Source organism: Amblyraja radiata, chromosome 14 (genome assembly GCF_010909765.2).
Source record: "Amblyraja radiata isolate CabotCenter1 chromosome 14, sAmbRad1.1.pri, whole genome shotgun sequence".
Lineage (NCBI taxonomy): Eukaryota > Metazoa > Chordata > Chondrichthyes > Rajiformes > Rajidae > Amblyraja > Amblyraja radiata.
In genome coordinates, this window is record NC_045969.1 from 18,797,121 (window position 1) to 18,807,921 (window position 10,801).

The following is a 10,801-nucleotide window of genomic DNA, read 5'->3' on the forward strand; positions in this document are numbered from 1 at the left end:
TGTTTGTTTGTTTGTTTTTTTGCACATTCCTCACTGTGATGGAAGGCAATAAAGTCCAATCTTCTTCCTCTATTCTCCCACGGTCGGGGCAGTTGAACCATCCATCGGGGTGATCGAAGCTCCTGCAGCCGATGGTTGAAACCCCAGTCAGGGCGAAGCTCCCATGTCAGGGCGGTCAAAACTCCTGCGTTGGGGTGATCGAAGCTCCGACGTCGTGGCGGTCGAAGCTCCTGTGGCTTGGATCTCCCGAAGTCGGCCTCTAACCAGAGACCGTGAGCTCCATGATGTTAAGTCTGCAGGTTCCCGTGGCTGGAGCTCAGAGGTCGATCCCTGGCAAAGGGAACGCGAGCTCCGCAATGGTAAGTTCGCAGGCTCCCGCGGTTGGAGCTCCTTACGTTGGTCTCCAGCAAAGGCCGCCAACTCCTCGATGTTAGGCCGCAGTGCGGATGGAGATGGGATAATCACATCTCAGTCGAGGAAGAGACAGATAGACTGTTGGCGAGGCAGCCATTGCTTGCGCCACCTGGTGATTTCTAGGGAAAATGGTTGTCAAAAATTATAGCAGGGTGTGTGAGCTAAAAAAATGGCTAATGGAGTTTAATGCAGATAAGTGTGAGGTGTTGCATTTAGGGAAGTCAAAACAGGGCAGAACCTTCACAGTGAATGGTAGAACACTGGGGAGTGTTGTAGAGTCCCTGAAAGTGGCATCACAGATGGATAATGTGCTAAAGAAGGCTTTTGGTATATTGGCCTTCATGCTTCAGGGAATTGAGCACAGTAGTTTGAACGTCATGTTACAGTTGTAGAAGATGTTGATGAGGCCGCATTTCGAGTACTTTGATCACTTTTGGTCATCATGCTATAGGAAGGATGTCATTAAGTTGGAAAAGGGTGCAGTGAAGATTTTGATGATATTGCCAGGAATTGAGGGCCTGAGCAAAAGGGAGTGATTGGGCAAGCTAGGACTTTATTGCATGGAGCAGAGGAATCTAAGGGATGTTTTTATTGAGGTGTACAAAAAATCTTTGACCCAGGGTAGAGGAATCAAAAACCAGAAGACATAGGTTTAAGGCTAGAGGGGAAAGATTTAATAGGAAACGGTGGGGCACTCTCACTCTCACTGATGGGCATTTGGAATGAGTTGTGAGAGGAAGAATGTGTTGGAGGGAACTGCAGATGCTGGTTTAACCTGAAGATAGGAACAAAATGCTCAGCATCCAGACAGCATCTCTGGAGAGAAGGAATGGGTGATCTTTAGGGTCGAGATCCTTCTTCAGATGGAAAGTCACGGGAAAGGGGAACGAGAGATATAGATGATGCAGACAGAGAACAAACGAATGAAAGATATGCAAAAAATTAACAATGATAAATAGAAAGATTAAACGAGAACTTACCAGTTTGAAGTTTGATCTTTATTTTATGAGAAGTTGCGATGAGGGATTACGTGAAGAAGCCCGCCAGCCCGCATTTGCGTCAACCTTCAAAGCAGCGGTGTGAAATCACAGAAACAATTGCTGAACTGATTATAGGAAGATTCGAGAACTAGAACTACCACATGATCTTTTTGAGAAGAGGGTTGGGAGTGGAGGGCACGTAATCCCTCATTGCAACTTCTCATAAAATAAAGATCAAACTTCAAACTGATAAGTTCTCGTTTAATCTTACTATTTTACTTCAAAGTCACGTGAGTGACTACGTGAAGACTTTAAAGCTCTGTAATTTCATGCCGCGAACTCGAGTCCATGCAACACACTGCATTAGTTGACCAGAAATGATTGAAAAGACAATGCATTCAGACATGACATAGATTTAAAGCATGCTGATGGTTTTAATAAACAAATGATAATAATAATAATAGTGATCCCTTACATCCGGGAAAGCAAATTATTGAACAGAACTTAAAATTGAGTTGGCAAACGAACCCGGCCTGGCAATCGTTTTTTTATAAAAGGTTTGGAAAGTCCGCTCATTCGACCATCCTGCTGTCGCTAGGATACGGCCCAGCGGAACCTCCATGAACCTCGCTGCTGATGTTGTTGCAGCCCTGGTGGAGTGAGATTTAAAAGCATCAGTGTCCACTCCTGCACAAGCCAATAACCATATACCATATACCAATTACAGCACGGAAACAGGCCATCTCGGCCCTTCTAGTCCGTGCCGAACACTTATTCTCCCTAGTCCCATCTGCCTGCGCTCAGACCATAACCCTCCATTCCTTTCCCGTCCATATACCTATCCAAATTATTTTTAAATGATAAAATCGAACCTGCCTCCACCACTTCCACTGGAAGCTCATTCCACACAGCTACCACTCTCTGAGTAAAGAAGTTCCCCCTCATGTTACCCCTTAACTTCTGTCCCTTAATTCTCAAATCATGCCCTCTTATTTGAATCTTCCCTACTCTCAATGGAAAAAGCTTATCCACGTCAACTCTGTCTATCCCTCTCATCATTTTAAAGACCTCTATCAAGTCCCCCCTTAAACTTCTGCGCTCCAAAGAATAAAGATCTAACTTGTTCAACCTTTCTCTGTAACTTAGTTGCAGATACCCAGGCAACATTCTGGTAAATCTCCTCTGTACTCTCTCTATTTTGTTGACATCCTTCCTATAATTTGGCGACCAAAAGTGTACACCATACTCCAGAATTGGCCTCACTAATGCCTTGTACAATTTTAACATTACATCCCAACTTTTATTTTGTTTCCAACTGCGGCAGGACATCAACCACCTCAACCTTTCCACTCCCTAACTTATTCTAACCTCTCCCATCTTGAACGTACAGCCTTCCGCTCACTCTGCAGCAACCCCGGCTGGGTGATCAAACCTGCCGACAAGGGAGGTGCCGTGGGAGCCTGGTGCGCTGACCTCTAACGGGCTAAGGCCAGGCGACAACTCTTAGACACCTGCTACCTACTTATCCTTGGACCATGACCCCACACACAAGCATCAGACCTTAATATTACACACCATTTCTGATTTTATTACTTCCAGCTCTCTGCCATCCAAAGCCTCCAACCTTATCGTTCCCCAGCCCCGCACGGCCTGATTTTATCTAATCCCCAAAATCCACAAACAGAACTGTCCTGGTGGACCCATTGTTTCTGCTTGTTCATGTCCCACTGAATTCATTTCCACATACCTTGACTCCATCCTATCCCCCCTGGTCCAATCCCTCCCTACCTATGTCCAAGACACCTCACACTCCCTTCCGTTTCTCCAATAACTTCCATTTTCTAAGCCCCCACTCCCTCATCTTTACTCTCGATGTCCAGTCACTCTACACCTGCATACACCACCAGGAAGGTATTAAAGCCCTCCATTTCTTCCTCGACCGCAGAACCAGACAATTTCTATCCACTAAGTGATGAATGCTGTGGTGGATGTTTGTGTTACATTTTTATTGTGTATTGTGTGTTATTTTTATATTGTACCGCTGCTGGCAAGTTCATTTCACTGCACTTTATTATGCACATGACGAATACATCTGACTTGACTGACTTGACTTGACTAATACTCTCCTTCGTCTAGCAGAGCTGGTCCTTACCCACAACATCTTAGAAACATAGAAACATAGAAAATAGGTGCAGGAGTAGGCCATTCGGCCCTTCGAGCCTGCACCGCCATTTGATATGATCATTATTATTATTATATTATCAATACATGTCTTAACCATCTGGAGATGGTCTGCACTGATACCCTCTTGTGTGGTTTTTTGTGGCTAACGAACATTGCCAGCTCAGTGCCTCTAAGGTTCTTTGTAGCCTTAAAATATTGTTGAATATGTGTGACAACACACAATCTATGGTCCATAGGATATGCCAAAAATTCCAGCTTTAGACCTAACACCCCCGGTCTGCTTTGTTTAATTAGCTCATTTACATAGAACGTTATTTTGTTGGTAGATATAACCATTCTGTCCAGCCGTAGTTTATGCAATGACTGGACGCGTTGCGCTGAAACTAGCGCCATGAGCAAAACTACCTTATATGTGAGCCGGACCAAAGATAAGGATGTAGCTGGAGCCCACCGGTGAAGCAGTGTTAACACAATGTTAACGTCCCATACTTCCGTGTACCTGGGCCTGGGAGGATTTGTGTTAAAGATACCCTTCATAAATTTGGATATCAGAGGGTGAGACCCGACAGAGTGGTGTCCCAATCCCAGCAGCAAGTATGATGACAAGGCACTTATGGCACAGTTAATGGTACTATAACTTAATCTTTCGTCAAAGAACAATTTTGAAAGAAACTCTAAGACATCAGTTATCCGTGCCGTATTATACGTTATATTAGAATTTAAACAAATAACGTCCCATCTATTGATGTAGGAAATGTACTGCTTCTTGGTGCTATCCCTCCAAGCTGCAGTGATCACATCCACGGTTCGGTCTGACAATCCGAGCCGCAGAAAAGGTCTTCTTGAACTCTGCAAATCAATAAATTGATTCTATCATGCAGAGGGTGGGATTCCCGAGTCACGGGATGAATCAGCAAATCTTTGTGTTTAGAAATAACCATATAAGGTTCTATTATCATTCCCAACATCAGCGGGAACCATGGCTGTGTAGGCCAGTCAGGCACTACCAAAATGCCTGAAGTGGAATCTTGCTGGATTTTTTGCAAGCACTGACTGATGAGGCAAAATGGAGGAAAGGCATAAAAGAACATTCCTCCCCAGTGTAGCGAGAATGCATCTATCGCCGCTGCCCCTGGGTCTGGCTCCCATGCAACATATTTTGGCAACTGGTGATTGAGCCTGGGTGCAAACAAATCGATATCCGGTGTTCCATACCGAGCAACAATGTCGTTAAATATTTTGTGATCCAACTTCCATTCTGTGTTGTCATTAAATCTACGTGACCTAGTGTCCGCCACCATATTAAACCTACCTGGCAAGTAGGTAGCTGAAATCCAAATGCTTTATTCGATACACCAGTGCAAAATGAGGTTAGCTAAACTATTACAGGATACTGACTTGATTCCACCCATGTGATTAATATATGCCACCGCTGTAGTGTTGTCAATTTGTAGTTAAACATGCAGATTATGCATATTCCCACAATAAGCCTTTAACCCATAGAATGCCCCCAGCATCTCCAGGTATTGATCCCATATAACTGAAGAATTGGTAGCTCATGCACATCCCATCTGCCACCACAACTAGAGATGGCATTAGTAGCTCCCCATCCTTGAGCACTCGCATCAGTTTGTAATATAACTGAAGGTTTACTGACCAAAATGTTATTGGAGCAATGCTGAATACTGGTCATCCATCATTGTAATTCTGATATAGCTTCAGCTGGTAATAGCATAGGTCTGTTAAAATGACCTAAATGGTACTTGAGTGCTTGTTCCTTTGCACGCTGTAAATTCTGATAATGCAAAGGCCCAAATTGTGCAGCTGGAAAAACAGCCACTATTTTGCCAATTACACTAGCCACCTGGTGAATAGATGGCTGCTCCAGAACAACAAGGTTGTTACAGGCTTCTATTAATTCTAATCTCTTGCCCCAGGGCAGAGTCACAGACATATTAATAGAGTTAATGGTAAATCCCAAATAATTAATAACTCTAGTTGGTATCAACCTGGATGGATGAGAAACCCCAATTTCTCAAATATGAGTTTTGTGGCTGAAACAGCTAATTTAGCCAAATACAGCATTTTCCCTATAATTAGAATATCATCCAGATAGGCCATAACAATGTGTTTTTGAGCTCTGAGCAGCCCAAGCACTGGCTTTAGTAATTTGGTAAATAACCTGGGAGCTGAAGTTAACTCATTAGGCAACGCTTTAAATTGCCATTGTTGCCCCATCCAGCTAAATTTCAAATATCTCTGGTGATCCCTGTGAATGGGAACTGAATAGTATGCATCTTTGAGATCGATACATGCCATAAAGCATCCTTTGGAAATCAGTTGTTTGGCAGTAACAAAGTTTTCCATTTTTAAATGTCTATACTGCACATGTGAGTTAAGTTGTGTTAAATCAAGGATGATCCGACATCCTTCATCTTTCTTTTGCCTAGAGAATATATTGGAAACGAATTGATGATGTTCATGACTTGACCTCGATTACCCCTTTTGTGTGTAATGTATGAATTTCTGCTTGTATATCCAAACCTTCTTGTTTGGAATGAATAAATACACGACTTGGTGTATGTTGTGTGGGTGGCAATGAGTTAGGAAGAAATTCAATTTTGAACCCTTGTATACCGTGCAGTATAAACGGATCTGATGTTATCCACTGCCATTCGTGCAAAAACAAGTGCAATCTACCACCAACTTGTAACTGGTCCACACACCCCATGTTCCGGAAAGAACCAGACCTCACCTACCTCCATGGTTACCGGTGGTCCAATAGTAGGCCCAACGTCCCCTAATACGGGTTCTATTTCCGTCCTCAAGGTTTGGAGGGTAGGACTGCTAGGGTGCGAGGATTGCGCATTTTCCATGCCGGCCGGCCTGGGCCTTGGCCTAAAAAAGACCTCTGCCCAGAAAAATCAACTTTCGAGCTGCCACCAGCTTCAGCTAACCGCTTATTGCTGATGGAGGCGTAGGGGTGTTGTCGCCGAAACAGTGAAGCTTTGCTTGTCGTGGGTGCTTTGATTAACCCGACAGCTTTGGCTTCCTCATCCAGGTCTTTTACTTGTTTGGGTAGGTCTTCCCCGAACAGAAGATTAGGCGGCTGGACATTGCTGGACTTACATAGGCCTGCAAATTTTGGATTTAAGGCAAGCCTGATGGCGTTCTTTCGGACACAGTTCATTTCAAAGTGTGCATTACACATTAACGCCATGGCATCCTGCTGAACATCCGATAATGGCCTGCTATCCACAGATCTGGCAAACGCCGTGATGCCTGAAGCCAGTAATTTTTAAATTCGCTAGAGCTTCATTTTCTGGGCCTTGATGCCCCCTCCAATGTATCCCCAAATAGAACTGTTGACTGCCGGCACTTATAGGGATGCACAATTTACAGGCGTGTGGTATTTTGCAGCCGTTTCAACCATAATCTGTTCTTGTAACTGATGTGACATGAGGTAGTTGATGCTGGAAGCCAGCTCTTCTTGAAGCGGCTCCCCTGTTTGCGAGGGTATCACAAATCTCGACGCCATGACAGGCGCCTCCCGCATCTCATGCATCCCAGTATGTTCCACCGACATACCTCCGAATTCAGAGTCAGTCATATACTGACCCCTGACACTCCTCTCCTCAGAGTGGGAGGCATTAAGCAGCCCTGGACCAGGCACTGCCGCAGGCACGCAAGGAGACCTGCGCTGATATGTCTCCGTATCACGGAGCATATTATGATGGAGCATCCTCTCCATGAGGTGCTCCATCCGGGATAAACGCCCGAAGACGTTATCCATGGTTGTAGGAGGGGAATCCTCCTGGCTTGACTCGTCTGAGTACACAGGCCTCTCAGACTTGCGTTTGGCTTTGCCCCCTTTCGGGGTTGCCAAAGTGCTTTAGGCAAGCACCAATTCTGAAGTCACTGTCAGCGACTCTGACGGCGAAACAGACAGCCGCCGGCTACCCGCACTCCCGTGGTCCTCCGTAGCCGGTTTCCCCGCGGCCTGTCTGGATTTCGCCCTGGACTTATCCATCCTCCGTCAGCAAACACTGTAAAGCCAAGATTTCCAACAGAAAACACGACCTCAGAATAAGTTTGAAACTTACCTGCGAGGTTTTTAACTTACCGCTGGAGGAGCGACACTCCTCCCAGCCAGTCGTGCGCCATGCGTTAGACGTATTGATGCGCATGCGGGCTGGCTTTATCCTTGGAAACCTTGCTATTGCTATTGATGTAATGAGGAAGCAGCCATGATCCCAGCGTCCTCGCTGCCTGGCGATCATAAAACAAAGCGCGGGATTGGCCAATTTGTGTCTGACCTCAATGTCAAACCTGCATTGATTGGGCAATTACTACTCAGAAAATTTGAGGTTTTTCTCATATATCTTAAAAATGTGCAGGTTTTGGTCTTGACGAGTTTCAGGTATGATTTATATATTTTTACACAATATTTTAAAAATTCAGGTAGTTCTGTGAGTTGGGTCACAAAACTAAGCTCCTCGGCCCACACCTAAAAGGAAACATGCCCTGCTAGATGAGGTAGTTGGGGCAGGAACAACAACAACAACATTTAAAAGACACTTGGACAAATAGATAGGAAAGATTTAGAGGGCTTTGGGCCCAATGCAGACAAATTAATCTAGCTTAGATGGGACATTTTGGTCTGTCAACTACCCACTCTGTCAAGACTCTCAGGATCCTGTATTGGGGGGTTGCACGTTAGGTCATCGGGTCAAAGGGCGTGAAGCACAGAGCAGCTCAATCCTTCTGGAGGACATGGCGGCCTCCAGCATAAACTGCTAACACACGAAACGAGTACTTTCTTACCTGTTAAAAACCGCCAAAATGGTCAATTTTTGCGGTGTAAATAATTGTGGAGGGTGACTGAGCACTCTGAACAAATGCTCTAGTATCTTTGCTCTGAACCCAAGCAAGGTGTAAGCGGCCGAAGGAGCTCATCCACTCTTTATTATTTACTATTTATATTAATAGTCTAGATCATAAAGCTCCGAACGCAAATTTTCACTTTTATGCTGACGACACAGTGATATATTGCTCTGCGTCTACCCCAAATCAGGCTCTCTGTCAGCTCCAAACTGCTTTTAACACTGTGCAACGTAACCTGTGTGATTTAAAACTTGTTTTAAATGCTGACAAGACAAAGCTCATGCTGTTCACTAAAGCTAAATCAAAGCCCTCGGACCTCCCTCCTATCACCACTTTGCAGGGCTCTGTGGTTGAATCTGTGTCTCAATATAAATATCTGGGAATTATAATTGACGATTCTCTCTCTTTTAAACCTCATATCCAGCAACTTGTGAAAAAACTAAAGATAAAATTAGGTTTTTACTTTAGAAACAAATCTTGTTTTTCTTTTGAAGCCAAAAAAAGACTTGTTGCTGCAACGTTTATGTCTGTGTTGGACTATGGTGATGTTTTATATATGAATGCATCTTCAAAATGCCTAGTCTTTGGACACGGTCTACCACGGAGCACTGAGATTTGTTACTAATTTTAAAACCCTCACGCACCACTGCACTTTGTATGCTCAAATTGGATGGTTTGCCCTGTCCACCCGCAGACTCCATCATTGGCATATCCTTATTTATAAGACTATCCTCGGTGTTCTTCCTTCATACCTGCAGAAGTATGTAATTTGAAAAAGCACAGGAACTTATCAGCTCCGCTCTGAGGACTTGTTCTTACTAACTGTACCTAAAGTCCGTACTGAACTGGGGAAAAGAGCATTTAGTTATGCTGTTTCCTTCACATGGAACCAGCTGCAGAATGAACTAAAACTTAAGGAGCTGGTTTCTATAAACAGATTTAAATCCCTTCTTAATGATGTTGAAGCGGGCTCTTCTGTCTGTACATGCTTTGTTTGATGATGTTATGACTGTGACTCTATTTATATGTTCTCTGTTGTTTTTAAATTATTGTCTGTAACTGTGGAACTGTGCTGCTGCCTGTCTTGGCCAGGACTCTCTTGTAAAAGAGATTTTTAATCTCAATGAGACTTCTCCTGGTTAAATAAAAATAAAACTCTCCCTCTGGGGTCAGCGCTGTCTGGCCACGGTCTCCCCCTGTGCGGCCGCACTGTCACAGGCTGTAGGTTGGCGGGGAGCCGGGTAGAGCTGGGCCGTTGTTCTGGTCAGCGGACACATGAGGACGAAAACCTGGCAACGTCCCCGTCAGCTGCAGCAGAGTTGGGGACAGTCTGGTCCCTCCGCCCACCCAGAGTCACTGACCGCGTTGCACCGGCAGTTGATACATGGACAGAAGATCGGCCCGCTGTGCTGGAAATCTCAACATTTTGTAACATTGCTACAATACGAGTACCTACAATACCTCGACTGCCGTGCAACCTCCCTATATTTTAATCGTTCACCCTCTCTGCTCTAATCTCATGTGGATAGAAAACACAAACAGTCGAAAGTGCAAAATCGAGTCCACGTTTTGGAAGTTCTGGAGCTCCCCTGATCCAGGTAAGCCGAAGTGAGTCCAACGAACCCAACGTCTCTCTCCTCAGCTGACCGCATGTTGTCCCGGGAGGGGCGCATCCTACAGGCGCTGGAGATGTTTCCCCATTCCCTCTCCTCCCGGTTCACCGGGAGCTTCCCTTCAAATCTGCAAGTCGAACGGCAGCTTATTACTATAAGCTGCCGTTCGACTTTTCCGAGCCAACATCAAGGAAGATGCACCCTTCCTCTGCTGATTCGCATACTCCTATTTAAATGTGAATGTCTTAATAATAAATCAGATGATAACGCATCGCTATATTATTTCTCCACACTTGCAACATTGAATACTGGTTGCATGCATTTGTTCTTGCCTTGTATCTGCGCTTTTTAGTACACGCTGCCCTCTAGAAGGTCGCTACCATTATTTGCATTTCCTATCTGCCTGGTTTAAATACACCACACTCTTCAACACTGCATTCCTTGTACCCAAGTCAAAGTCATTTAATAATACGGTACAATAATCAGTTACAGAAGCAGAGAAAGACGATTCAACGTAGGCTATTGCGGTTATAGAAAAATTACAAGGAGAACTGGTAATTTGGCACTTAGCGATGAACATAGGGCAATGCAAGTTCCTTTACTATTAATAAATACTCCTAAAAACTTCTCTGAAGGTTGCAATCTTCGCGTTTTTCGACTGCGGATGCGCAGATGTCGATTGCGCTTTAAGGCCGCATGACAATATCGGCATTTTGCTGCAGAAAC